Source organism: Diabrotica undecimpunctata, chromosome 1, assembly GCF_040954645.1.
Source record: "Diabrotica undecimpunctata isolate CICGRU chromosome 1, icDiaUnde3, whole genome shotgun sequence".
Lineage (NCBI taxonomy): Eukaryota > Metazoa > Arthropoda > Insecta > Coleoptera > Chrysomelidae > Diabrotica > Diabrotica undecimpunctata.
Window position 1 is genome coordinate 85,613,245 of NC_092803.1, and position 16,276 is coordinate 85,629,520.

General features: G+C 27.0%; 1 long non-coding RNA gene across 1 annotated transcript in view; it reads right to left on the bottom strand.

Annotated features, from left to right (window-relative positions):
- LOC140439527 (uncharacterized) overlaps positions 1-16,276 on the bottom strand; it is a 163,136-nt gene that overhangs the window by 56,403 nt on the left and 90,457 nt on the right. The gene's annotated exons all lie outside the window — the stretch shown is intronic.

The window sequence follows — 16,276 nt, forward strand, 5'->3', positions numbered from 1 at the left end:
TATAAAGTATATGTGAAAGTATTCTTACGGCATCAAGTTGACAAAAGGAGGTCCTGGTGTCATAAATAAGTAGCTGAGTTTGGAGAAGTGAATCAGGTGTTTTTTGTGTAGTCTGCAGGAGGTTTGCAGAGACGTTAAGAAGGAGCCGAGCTGCCAAAGAGGAGGGATCACATCGTTGAGGAGACTGGACTTTTCTGGGTATGTTCCAACATACAACTCAAGAAGAAAATAAGCTGTAAGTGTTTGTACAATTGAATTTTATATCTGTGAAGGATCGGTTTGACATCATGGTCATTAGCATTCAAATTTAAGAACTAAAGTTTTGTTAGGCTAATCAAAAGTTTAAAGTTTTGTTGTTTCTTGTTTCAAGTAAAGAAAATTTTAAGTAAAATTGGTTTTCACGTAATATAAATGTATGTAGCTTTATAATCTTATTATTATAAAAATTTGATTTATTTTCTTGTATGCTGATTGATAAGATAACGACAGAATTTAATAATTGTTTTATTCGTTCATATAAAATAAAGAAACGTAAATCTTTGTAATATAATATATTTGTATTCTTATCCTTTCTTCTCTATCCCGATAAAAGACAACTAGAAAATCTTTTGAATCCATCGAACACAGGTAATATAAGGATTATTTTACTTTTGATAACAAATAAGTTATAATTCTTTTTTATTGGCTCAATAAACTAAGATTAAAGTCAAAATAAACAATCATAATAATAATATATATATATATATATATATATATATATATATATATATATATATATATATATATATATATATATATATATATATTGTTATGATGTATTATTTGTGAATGATGAGCAATGAGTGTTTTTAATAATATATATATATATATATATATATATATATATATATATATATATATATATATATAGGGTTTTTATCGCGGTTCTCAAAGAATTAGTTTGTAAGCACTTTTTTAAATTATCTTTATTGTATCTATTATGAAACACACATATATATCTAACATAACCAATGCAAAATTTAAAATAAACTATCTTTAAATTGAAATTCTTATGAAACTAATTAAATTATATAGACAATGTAAAATTTAAACAAACTATCTTTAAAATTGAAATAATTATGACACGAACTAAATTATATTAACAAAATTTTGTACCTTTCTTTCACTGAATGTCTAAATAAAATGTTCTCCAAAATAAAGATTTTAATCACCACTCAATGTCTTCGTTCTCAGCCTCGGTTATCCTTGTTTTTGTGAAATTACTTTTTCCAATTATCAGCTTCCACCAATTTAAAATATATTTCTGCTTAACTGTATTTATATTTATTCTTCTTTTTAATACACCAATCTCCAATCACCAAATATTATATAATTTTAATTTTCAATTGATATTTTCTTCCATTATCCAATTATCATTTTTACATAACATAATTTTTAATCTTCAATAATATTATCTTTATACTGTTTATTAATCTTCATGAAACTTATTATATTGAACATCTGGACCTTCTGACTATCTTGAACTTACTGAACAATTGACTTCACTAACTAAATGTGTCTATCTTCTAACTAACTTTCTTACTAACTGACTGGCCATCTGACTGAACTGTAACTGATAACTGATTCCAAATCACCGGGTATTTATATCTTTTTCCATGTTCCAGAATCATCTGGCCAGAAATCATGTTCGATTTGTTCCATCTCCTACATGTCTGAATTTTCTGGAACAGTCCATTTCGCAAACAAAGCCATCTTCGGTGATCTAGAGAATTCCTTAGTTTTCTATCGAGAATTTTATCGAGATTTAGGCTTTTCAGATCAGAATATAAACTTAAATCAGTGACTATATATAAACTAAACATTTTTAAACTAACATATTATTATAACCCCACTTATATTCGTAAATTCTTATTCAACTGTCATTTAATGTATAGTTGGTTGCCTATGCACATGGCTCACTTAAATATATTTAAAATATTTACAATAATATTATAATTATTAAAATAAAACTTTCTACACTTATTATATGCTAATTTCTTAAAAATACCCTCATATAAATAATTTTTGTAACATTATCTAGTATATAACTTATAAATTAATTTTTTAAACACTATTTTTCCTCCTCCTACGTCCAATATCATTTCAATATATATATATATATATATATATATATATATATATATATATATATATATATAATATATATATATATATATATATATATATATATATGTATATATATATAATATATATATATATATATATATATATATATATATATATATATATATATAATATAATATTGATTATATATATAATATAATCAATATTGTGATGATGTTTTAATTGTGAATATTTTAATGAGCAATGAGTGTTTTTTAATACTATATATATATATATATATATATATATATATATATATATATATATATATATATATATATATATATATAGGGTTTTTATCGCGGTTCTCGAAGAATTAGTTTGTAAGCAATTTTGGAAATTATCTTTATTGTATCTATTATGAAACGCACTCATATATCTAACATAACCAATGTAAAATTTAAAATAAACTATCTTTAAATTGAAATTCTTATGAAACTAATTAAATTATATAGACAATGTAAATTTTAAACAAACTATCTTTAAATTGAAATTCTTATGACACTAATTAAATTATGTTAACAAAATTTTGTACCTTTCTGTCACTGAATGCCTAAATGAAACTGTTCTCCAAAATAAAGATTTTAATCACCACTCAAAGTCTTCGTTCTCAGCCTCGGTTATCCTTGTTTTTGTGAAATTACTTTTTCCAATTATCAGCTTCCACCAATTTAAAATATTTTTCTTCTTAATAGCATTTATATTTATTCTTCTTTTTAATATACCAATATCCAATCACCATATAACTATTATAATTTTAATTTCTTTTAATCTCCATTGACCATATAACCATAATAATTTGATTTCTACTAATCTCCAATCAATATTCTTCTAATATACTTTCCAATACTATCAAATTTTAATACTAAATCACTGATTATTGTATACTTTATACTTTTTTCCTAATTCTGACTGACTAATCACCTACTAACTTAATGACTGACTGACTTTATACTGACTTCATAGTAACTGTCCTCCTTGAATCCAAATCACCGAGTATTTATACCTTTTCAATGTTCCAGAACCATCTGGCAAGAAATCATTTCGAATTGTTCTATTACCTACATATATGAACCTTCTCGAATAGTCTATTTCGCAAACAAGGTTATCTTCTGTGTTCTAGAGAATTCTTATATGTAAATTAAACATCCTAAATTAATAAACTACACTACCTCAAATCCGTAATTATATGTAAATTAAACATCTCAAACCAATAAATAACTCTACTTCTACATTCGCAACCATCCCTTAACTGTCACTTTTAGAGTATATTTGGTTGCCTATGCACATGGCTTACTTAAATATATCATAATATAAAAAAAACTTTTTACACTTATTATATGCTAATTTCTTAAGAATTCCCTCATATAAATATATTGTATAGTATATAACTTATTGAAATAACCAAATACTTTTTATATCTAATATTATCTAGTATATAACTTATAAATTATTTTTTTAAACACTATTTTTCTTTCTCCTATATTCAATATCATCTCAATACCCCAAAATTAATTTTAAAATAAATAATTCACATATTATTTCTTTTAAATATTAATTTTCTGCTCCACATACCTAAGTAAATATAATAAATTAAATAATTCAATTTTTTATTTAAAATTGTTCTATTAAATACATCCCTGTTGTCTGTCTATGTCAAACTGTCATGTCAAATGGAGTAATGGAGGCTATATCAGAGAATAAAAATATAACCTAATGGTCTATATTGTGTTATGTTTATTTATAGACAAAATCTAGGAATTCCTTCAATTTATTTTCCATCTTTCCGTTCAAAATAACTTTCATCAATATAAATTGGTAAGTTTTACACTTTTCATATTATCTTTAGAAAGACATTTACACAATCAATTCTGTATCTAACCCCAAATTATGGTTTTTGGGGCACAAACAATTTCCATATGGATAAAATCAACAAATATGATGTCAAATTGATTCACAACAATGAAATCTACCATCTATTTAACAAATCAAATATATTGAATAAAATGGATATATCAGTGAACTGTTAGTGTTTTTATATTAGTGTTAAAAATATAGAAAACATTATTCAATCTCTTCATAATATTTAAAAATGTCATTAACTTGAAAAATCCGTCTAAGTCTTTTATCTGTACCTATCAACACATAACTATTTAGTCCATTCTGATTTTCGATTCTGTATGGACCTTCAAACATTGGTTGTAATTTCTTACAACGGTTTCCTCTAACATTACTCTTTCTAAGTGAACGAATTAACACTTTGTCTCCTTTTTGAAATGTGATTGGTTTTTTTATTTTTCGATTTTGTCTTCTGATATATTTTTCAGCTTTCCTCCTAATTCGGTTATTCACTTTCTGCATTACTTGTTCTAACATATCCTGATTATATTCACTAATCCATTTTCTGTTTCCTATATGGCCAAACATTAAATATTCTGGTACTTCCTCTGTATTTTATTATGTGTATTATTTAAAAAATATTCTACTTGTGGTATATGTTGCTGCCATGTTTCATGTTGATCCTGGCATACTATCCTTAAATATTTTATAACTTCTTTAATATATCTTTCTGCAGGATTTGCCTGAGGATGTCTGATACTTGTAAAATGAATGTTGATTCCCTTTTTCTCACAAAATGCCCGAAATTTTTGGTTGTTAAAATATGTAGCGTTATCTATTATGCAATTTATAAATGGTCCTATTTCTTCGAAAAATTGATTAATATATAATTTCAATGTTTTAACATTTGTTCTTGAGCAGGGATATAGTTTAATAAATTTTGTATATAAATCAACTATCACTAGTATATGCTTTTTTCCTGTTGGACTTGGAACTAAATTTGAAATGAAATCTATGGAAACTGTATTTAGTTTTTCATATACAACATTAGATTTATATGTGTTCTGGTTTTTGAAATTCTTTTCTTTGTTTATTTGACATATTTGGCATTGAGTAGTAATTTCTTTTGCTATACTTATATCATTCTTTGCAAAATAATTGTCCCTAAATAGCATCCATAGCTTTCTTGAACCAATATGCATGTAATTGTTATGTAAATTTTTCAATATTTTCCTTGCCAAAGTTCTAGTTATTACATATACTTCTATGCCATTTATTATTTTGTAATAAACTCCATCTTTCTTAAGGACTTTTTGTTTTTCACTCAAATTGATCTGATCTCTTATAATTTCTTCTTTAGAATATAATCCAGTACTTTCTACTAACTGATTTAATCCAATTTTTATTGTTCGCTGCCCTTTTTGTGGTGTATTTTCTAACCTTGACAAAGCATCTGCCACTATGTTGGATTTTTCAGAAATGTATTTGATTTCAAAGCTATATTCACTCAGTATTAGACTCCACCGATGTACTCCACTGTTTCCATATTTGTTATTTAATATAGATGTTAAAGCTTGGTGATCTATTTCTATAGTAAATTCATTACCCAACAAATTAAATCTTAATTTTGTAACACAGTGTATGATACTTGCTAGTTCTAATTCTGAAACTGAGTAACCCTTTTCATGTGGCTTTGTAATTCTTGAAATGAATTGTATTGGGTATTTGACCCCATCATGTATTTGTAATAATACCCCTGAAAATCTCTCTATTGATGCATCTGTTCTTAATATATAAATGGCTTTGTGTATTCAGGATGGTATATTTTTAAATTTGACAGAAAAATGTTTTTGATTTCTTGGAATGTTAGTTCTCTTCTCTGATCCCATCTCCATCTTACACCTTTCCTCAGCAGTTCAAGTAATGGAATTTCTTTTATACTTAGATCTGGTATCATTATTTTATAATAATTAATTATTCCAATAAATCCTCTTAAAGTTCTTAAATTGTGTGGTGTTTTATATTCCTGAATGACCTGTGTCCGTTCTGGATCCATTTCGATTCCCTTAGTGTTAAGTTTATAACCTAGATATATTACTTCTTTTTGAAAAAATGTACATTTTTCTTGATTTATTTTTAGTCCAACTTTGTCTAATCTGTTGATTATAATTTTTAGGTGTTTCTCATGATCTTCAGCCGTTTTAGAACAAATTAATATATCATCAATGTAGTGAATTACAAAATGTTCATATTGATCCAGAATATCATGAAGACATCTACATAGAACACTGCAAGATGATTGAAGTCCGAATGGTACTACTTTGAATTGATATACTACTCCATCTATCTGAAATCCCGTATACTGTCTACTTTTTCTTTCTAGAGGTATTAACCAGAAACTATGCTGTAAATCGATTTTAGTGAAAAATGACATTCCTGTAATTCTTCCTAGTATTCCATCTATACTCATTGGTGCTTCAAATTGCTTTTCAGTAATCTTGTTAATATTCCTTACATCCAAACATAACCTGATTTCACCTGATCTTTTACGTACTACTACTATAGGGTTTATGAAACGTGTATCTGCCTTCTCAATGATTTCATCTTCTAACATATTATTAATCGTTCTGTTTACTTCTTCTCTGTATTTATATGGTATTGGGTATGATTTTGTTTTAAAATCTTTTTCTTCTTTAACTTTTATACTATGGATATAATTTTGTGCAATTCTATTTTCTTTATTGACAAGTCCCTTATGTTGCTGCAATATGGAAACTACTATTGACTTATATTCTTCAGGGCAATTAACGTTTATCACATCTTGTTCTTTGCAAATTAAATTATTCTTCATTATGTACTCATTATTCCTTGCTTCCAATTTTACGCACTCCACCTCGTAGGCACCCATCTGCTTAAAATTTCCATTCCTTAAATATTCACTACAATTATTCTTTACATTCTTTTGGGACATTTCCCTATCATCAAAATACATTTCTTCTTCATAAACATCATTATTTTCTTTTAATAATATCCTATCAACTCTTATTCCTTCTTCCACCTCATCTTTCTGCATAAACTTAATTATTTGCCCTTCCAAAGTTAATATTTTTTTTTCAAAATCTATCTTTACGTTCTTCTTTTCCAATTCGTCATTTCCCATTAATATATCAACACATAAATCCTTGACAATAAATCCTTGCATATTAATTTCTTTATTAAGAATATTAATTTTAAAATTTGCTAGTTTATTAATTTCACCCAACTTCTTATTATTTGCACCAACCAACAACAAAATTCTCCGAGACTAAAGTACTTTCTGAACCAGTGTCTATCATAATTTTAATCATTTTATTTTTGGCCATAGAATTTATATAAATTAAATTAATAGATTCAATAATTTTATCTTCATCTAAATAAATTCAGAAGGTTTTTCATAATAGCAATAGCTAACTTGTAATTCAGAAAGTTTACTGAACAAAGTTTTGATTGTTAGAATTGTCAGATTGTATCTGACCACTTGGATCTGATGTCCTATGTCTTTCCCTCCTATGACTTCTACTCACATTTTCTTGCCTTGTACTATTTCGTTCGCTGTCTTCGCAGCTTCTATTCCTTCGTGCACAATTTACCTGTCTGTTGTAATTCGGTCGTTCTGCATTTCTTCTATTGTTAAAATCTTGTCTATTATTATTAGTATTGTTATTAAAATGTTGTCTATTATAACTCGTATTGTTATTAAAATTCTGTCTATTTTGATTATTGTTATTATTATTAAAATTTTGTAAATTATCACCATATCTATTATTATTATATGATTGTCTATATTGTTGATTATCATTCTTATTATATTGAAAGTTATTATTGTTTTTTCTATTGTTGTTATTATTACTTGTCATATAAATTTTTTGTATTCTTTGAATAAAATTAATAAAACTCTCCATTGTTTGAATATTTTGTACAGTTACTGTTTGCACAACATCGGCATCAAAATGTCTAGATACATTTAAGACTGTTTCATCCTCTCTAAGTGGTGGTTCTAAATATTTTGCAACCGTTATCAGTTTTAATGCATAATCTACCATATTTGATCTTAAATTGTGATTATACTTTCCAAAATATAGAATTTCTCTAAATTTGGCTTGCTCTAATTCACCCCAATAATAATTTAAAAATTTATTTTCAAATGTTTGAAAATTATCTAAATAATTTTCAATACTGGCAAACCAAGTTGCCGCATTATCACTTAGTGTCATTCTAATGTAATCTTTAATATCATTAATATTATTCACCAATCTTAATTTATGTTTTAAACTATTTATGTATACTCGAGGATGCAAATTTTTTATATTAACAGAGAATTTAATCCCAGCCTCATTTGTTAAATTTAAGTAAGGTCTCCCTATGTCTCTTATTTGTGAAATATCATATATTCTCTGTTCCACATTTCTTATTTGATTATTATTTATTTGGATATTTTGTTGCATATCGTATAATTTTTCTTCTGTCTTTCTCCTGTTTTCGTTAATTTTTACTTCTAAGTTACATTTCTGCAACTCTATTTTCTGTTCTATATCTATCTTATTATCTTGAATAATCCTATTTACTTCTGTCCTTTCATTTTCTATCCTTTTCTTGTAGTCATTCCGTATATTTTTTATTTCATTTGCTACTTTTTTCTCTGCAGCTTCAAGTTTTTTATCCATTTGTTTTTCTATTTGTTTTACAATTTTATTATTATTATCTTCTATTTTCTTTTCTAATTTTCTATAATTTTTTTCCAATTTCTGTTCCATTTTTTTCATGTCTTCTTTGACTTCTTTTGAATTCTCTTCCATTTTTTTCATATTCTCTTCCATTTTCAGTTCCATTTTTTTCATGTCTTCTTTGACTTCTTTTGAATTCTCTTCCATTTTTTTAGAATTCTCTTCAATTTTTTTCGTATTCTCTTCCATTGTCTTGTTCATCTGCATCATTATTGACATCAAAGCTGCCATATTGACATTTTCCTCTCTTTCTGGATTCATTTCTGCAGTATCTTGGGGAACTTGAACTAAAATCTCCTCTTGTACAGGTTGTATTTCTACTTCCACATCTTCTTCATTCTTTTTGCTTCTTGTACCTTTCTTTCCTTGAGGCATTCTGAGACTTTACTTGTTCAAATATAATTAAAAATAAAATCTATAATTTTTTTCTTTCTAATGAAAATTAATTTAATTATATGAGAGCACTTATCTTCCCAAACTAATTCTTTTAAATTGAGAGCCACCGCGGTGGGCGCCAAATTGCGATGATGTTTTAATTGTGAATATTTTAATGAGCAATGAGTGTTTTTTAATAATATATATATATATATATATATATATATATATATATATATATATATATATATTTATATATTTATATTTATATTTATATTTATATTTATATTTATATTTATATTTATATTTATATTTATATTTATATTTATATTTATATTTATATTTATATTTATATTTATATTTATATTTATATTTATATTTATATTTATATTTATATTTATATTTATATTTATATTTATATTTATATTTATATTTATATTTATATTTATATTTATATTTATATTTATATTTATATTTATATTTATATTTATATTTATATTTATATTTATATTTATATTTATATTTATATTTATATTTATATTTATATTTATATTTATATTTATATTTATATTTATATTTATATTTATATTTATATTTATATTTATATTTATATTTATATTTATATTTATATTTATATTTATATTTATATTTATATTTATATTTATATTTATATTTATATTTATATTTATATTTATATTTATATTTATATTTATATATATATATATATATATATATATATATTTATATATATATATATATATATATATATATATATTTCTTCTTTAAGTTCCATCTTTTATCGAAGGTTGGAAATCATCATGGCTATGCGGACTCTGTTGACTGCCGCTCTAAAAAGTTCTGCACTACTGCATTCAAACCATCCCATTCCGAAGGATATTCCGAAGAAGCCAGGATATTCTTCGTCTTCCCACATTTCGCTTTCCTCGGATTTTGCCTTGATAATAATAAGTTGTAATAATGCGTATTTTTGCCCTCTCATCACATGTCCTAAGTACTCAAGTTTTCGTCTTTTGATAGTTAATATTATTTCTGCCTCATTTCCTATCCTTCTAGTTACTTCCACGTTTGACATTCTTTGAATCCATGATAATCGTAGGATTCTTCTGTAACACCAAAATTCAAAGGCGGCCAACTTATTCAGATGGACTTATTTTAGTGCCCACGCTTCCAATCCATAAACAAGAGTAGAGAACACGTAACATCGAAGCATTCTCAGGCGTAGTTCTAACCTTATATCCCGACAACAAAAAAATTTTTTTAATGCGGGTCCTAATTTCGTTGGTTTGGTCTACATCTGATGTTATCCACGCTTCTAAATATTTATAGTTATTAACACTCTCAATTACAGTATCTTTAATAGTCAGTTGGATATTTGCATGTGCAGATTTAGTCATGATCATGCATTTAGTTTTCTTTAAATTTATCTTCAGTCCGTACTCATGACAGCATTCATTAAGTCGTTGCATTACGTTCTGTAAATCATTGTTGTTATCCGTCATTATTACTGTATCATCTGCAAAGCGTAAGTTATTTAAAACTTCGGCGCTTTTCTGCTGAAATACCGCTTCACTGTAGACATTGAAAAGTAGTGGGGACAGCACGCAACCCTGGCGGACTCCTCTCTGTATTTTGATATTATATATGCATATATATATATATATATATATATATATACACATATATATATATATATATATATATATATATATATATATATATATATACATATATTTATACATATACATATATGTAAAAGATTAAATCTTCTTTAATACTTTATTGATACCGATTCGAGCACGGGAAGTTTAACGAATTTGTCCTCCTAGATCATATATTTGGCCATTTAATTCAACAAACCGATAGCAGCTTTTGCTAGAAGATTTAATCTTTTACACATTTAGAGGACAGAAAAAGATATTATTATATTGGTCGCTACTTTAAATTATTTATAAATTCAATTGTTTTTGTGTTAAGAAACTGTTTTCAAAATTATATTAAAATTTCAGAGAAGCATTTATTAGATAAGGACATTTTTGTATTAATTCTTTTTGAAATGTATTTGCAGCAATTTTATTAACCAAAACTAATTTTATTTGGTGAGTTAACAAAAAAAATTTTTTTTTCTAATTCAACTTTGTAAGATATTTTGTCTTTTTTAGCAGCTCTTGATAATAATAAATAGTTAACCAATAGCCCCTTTTATTGACTCCAACCCATCCAAAACATTTATATATATATATATATATATATATATATATATATATATATATATATATATATATATATATATATATAGTAAACTCTTAAATATTGGGGAAATCTGCAAGAAAGACTCTAATGTGTATCAATTGTTTCGCCGAACGTTTTCGCCAAAGAGAATTAATTTGGCTTCTTCAGGGCTGAAAGAGAATAAATTATAATTAGCTACCATATATTATCTATTAAAACATTATTGATCTTACCGTAACTTAGAATTGTAGAGTTAGAATATTAAAAAACTTTGCTAGTAACATAGTGGTGTTTTTTGTTACTATGTGCAAAAAAAGTTTTTTTTTTAAGGTTTGAAATGTATGGTAGCTTTGAACTTGACACGTAAAGGCTTACCCAAGGTTAATCGAAAAACCCAATGTAACTACATTTAAAAGGAGGTAATTCTTTGAATTGTCGGCAATAACTCAATTTTTGATTTTTAGATAGTTTAAAAGTGAGGTTCTGTTTTAGCCAGAACGCAAGCGCTGACAACTTCATTAGTTCGTATGAATCTTTATGTCGTTAAGGTTAATTGGTAAAAAACGAATGAATTTCATTGAACATGTTGTTCATTGAAAAATGAATGTTGTTCATTGAAACATTGTTCATTTCATGAACAAATTCATTCGTTTTTTACCAATGAACCTTAACGACATAAAGATTCATACGAACTAATGAAGTTGTCAGCGCTTGCGTTCTGGCTAAAACAGAACCTCACTTTTAAACTATCTAAAAATCAAAAATTTAGTTATTGCCGACAATTCAAAGAATTACCTCCTTTTAAATGTAGTTACATTGGGTTTTTCGATTAACCTTGGGTAAGCCTTTACGTGTCAAGTTCAAAGCTACCATACATTTCAAACCTTAAAAAAAAAACTTTTTTTGCACATAGTAACAAAAAACACCACTATGTTACTAGCAAAGTTTTTTAATATTCTAACTCTACAATTCTAAGTTACGGTAAGATCAATAATGTTTTAATAGATAATATATGGTAGCTAATTATAATTTATTCTCTTTCAGCCCTGAAGAAGCCAAATTAATTCTCTTTGGCGAAAACGTTCGGCGAAACAATTGATACACATTAGAGTCTTTCTTGCAGATTTCCCCAATATTTAAGAGTTTACTATTTAACTAATCTGCAAAGAATATATATATATATATATATATATATATATATATATATATATATATATATATTTGCAAATCCATTTTAAAAAGGAGAAGGATTTTTATCAAGATAACACACCTTCCCATATACATCTAAATACTTTAGCGTAGCTCAACGCCAGCAATGCAACTTATCCAACGTTCCTCGAAGCTAAGTACTTCTAAGTAATACTATTAATCTGTTACGTTACCTGTTTGATTCATCTGATTCACACCGCAAGCATATATTAAAAACTACACAATAATTACACTATAGTAGTTTTTAATCAATGCCTCAAGTAAACAATGCCGATGCCACAATAGCCGTAAAGCGACAAGTCCTTTCTAGACCCGAGGAGCAGGTATCTGCGTGATGTCACGGAAGAGTCCTGTTATTTCTAGTACATTTAATAGAAAATTAAAGAACAGCATGGAATTGGCTCTAAATTATATAAATATGAAACTAATTTAGATTCAGTTAGTCTGAACGTATTGTTAGAAAAATATAAACTTGTAACACATTGTGATATTAATTAATTTTAGCGTAAATAAATTAGTGTAAAATGACTGTTTATAAATTAAATAATTAAGAGACTATAAAACAGCCGGTTTCCGAAAGACTGATCATTATCAAAATTAGGTAATCTACTGTTAACAGTCGATTAAATGCATTTTGAGTTGCAGAAACATCGATCAAACTTCAATCACATAACACACATTAACTAATCTAACAAGCAAATAATCGATGATTAACAGCCTGTCAGAAGTATTTTGGGTTTCCGAAACGCTAATTATCGTTTTATCTATGTCATACTTCTGTCATACTTACTAGCTTGTCAGGTAATCTGAGATTTTTGGACGATTAATCTTATAATCTTTGGTTATGTACCAATGGTTGTAAGTAAATAAAATAAAATCTTTGGTTACGTTGTAAGATACATAAACCTAAGGTGTTTTATAAAAAGCTGTTGTTTAGAAAGAACCCAAAAATATTGTTACAAAGGTTTATTTTAAGAATTAAAGATGATAAATGACAAATTGGTAAACATTAACGAACGACACAAAATTATTAGTTAGTTAGGTTATGTTTGTTGATTTCCAGAATGCAGATTACACATAAACAGGAATGATGGTAAAGTGAAACAGCAACATTACTTTCGTAATTTAAAATTGAAATAGTGTAAATAAAAGATAGCAAACTCGTTACAAATCACTTAACCCTGTACTGTCAGACTGTGTACTGTCAATTTTTTTTAACTGCAAAAAAATTTTTACTTTTATTCGCTCCGTGCGTGACTGACGCGACACCTACCGTCTTCATCTGACAGTTTTGGACCTACCAATTTTCAGGTTAAACATATGACATATGTTTGACATTGTTAAATACATGCGAAATTGACAATTATTAATAATTAACTTTTTAATTATATTTTTGCAGTTTATGTACAAAATAAATGTAGTATTAAAAACTGGGTTTCTCAAAATTCATCATAATATATCTTTTCAACCACAAAAGGAAAAGAAAGGGAAAAATCTAGTACTGGCAAATCAAGTTTTTCACGTGAAAGAGCATATATTTAAAAAAAGTAATAGTAAAAGTTATGATATAAACACTAAAGTCATCAGGCACTCTGCAGTTATCTTGAAGCCTTATAAAATATCATTTAAGGTAAATTATTTAAATTTTTCTTTTCTACTCTATTTCTTGTTCTATTATAGATAGACGGGGCCTTCCTCTCTTCTTGGAGCCTCTCTTTACCCTTTTACCCTATTGACAAAGACAAGCGGCAATAGATGCTTTGAAATCTAAAACACTTAGTTCATCGTTTTTTTTATACCAAGTAACTGCATTAATTACTATTTAAATGGGAATAAGCCACAATTAAAGGTTTAAATACGTTTATTGACGTTTCAATTTCCGAAGTGGAAATTGAAACGTCAATAAACGTATTTAAACCTTTAATTGTGGCTTATTCCCATTTAAATAGTAATTAATTTAAAATGCCACAAGAAAATAGCTTCAGAACAATATAAGTAACTGCATGTCTTTTCTATAAAGTAACCAAGCATTTACAACTGCTAAATCAAATATATGGAACAAAATGCGGTGGTTCCACTTTTTAGTACGAATTAGTACGTAGATTTAGTACGTTTATTGTAAAACGTTACAATGTTAGGACATTCGACAAGAATCCTTTCTTTCTTTGCTTTGTCCCATCTTTAAACTTGACTTGTAGGATACGTGCCTACAAACGTACTCAGTAAACTCATCGGTTTGTTGTTCCATTTGACTGCTTTAAGGACCATTCCTTCTTTCTTCTAGATAAGCTCTTCGAAACCTCCCCTTCCTTTTTCATATCTTTGTCGGTAGAGAAATTACATCCTTTCAATCTGTTAGGACGCACCATACCTACACAGGAAATACCCAAATTGTCTAGTTCAATTTGCAATTGCATACTTATAAACCAGTTATCAAACTATATCTTATGGTAAGCATTTCTTGGAACTATACTGGCCAATCAAAGAACCACATATCCGCTGACTCCAACATTTGGTAAATATTCTGGATGATCTTCTTTACCAATATACAGTTCAAAATTATTCTATCTATTCTAAATTTTTCTGTCATTGGAATTTTCCGAAAATTTGCTATAACTGGTTTTAAAAGCGGTTTGATTTTGTATAACTCCTCTCCGGGAATTATCTGACTATTGTCATTGAAGTGGATATTGCATTTTATTTGTTCCCAGCAATTCCGACTCATAGTTTCTGCAACAACTGAAATTCGAGTTGATGCTCTCCAGTACATTTTGTACAATACCTATTCTAGTTGAAAGTAAACCATACACTGAGATGAACAAACATACACCGAAAAACTATTCTACTTCGTTCTTGTCCACATTTAAAGTTTGTTCGGTGTTCTTTTGGGTAGAATACAGATTTGTTTGATAAACGATATTGTCCAAAATACGCGTTCTAAAATACTTGATTGGAGTATACGGGTTTCCAGGTTTTGGTGGTAAACTGCCTTTAAAGTTTGAATTGGCTGTACAGAATGACTATTACTTCATTTTTATGTGATAATCTGAGATTCTACACGTCATTTTCGTCGTCATTGTCATCCTCTTTTTCATTATCATCTTTCTGGTTCTCATTATTATCTTCCATATCTCCCACGCTCATTTCTTCCGAACAAACATTTTCTGAAATATATACCACTTCATCATCGTCACTGTCGGATTCTAGGATGGAATCTTCAGAGTCATATCCATAAATGCCTCTAATTTGAATATTATTTAGTTATTTCTTACCATAAAATAATTTTATACAAAGAGGTTCCATGTCTGTTACCACCTGCAAAAAAAAGTATATTGTACATTATGGACCATTGTAACTTTAAAGTTACACAACATTTTTTACTCAGAAAATACCTAATATTTTATTATCAGAGCCTATATTTGCTACAATAAGAGTCAGAATGTACTTAGTTTTAGTTTTATTTATTTTTATTTCGTCAGCTAGTATAGAAAGTACTTGAAATTGTGATCAAAATCACCTATTACAATACTGCAACACTACTAACAACAACACACGACAACTGCTAGAACCTATGCATAAAATATGACCTTCTGTATGATTGGAATGTTCTGTGGTAGACATCTGTCTGTAACCTCTAGAAACAATGAAAGTTTACGGAAATATCAGGTTTAAAAAGT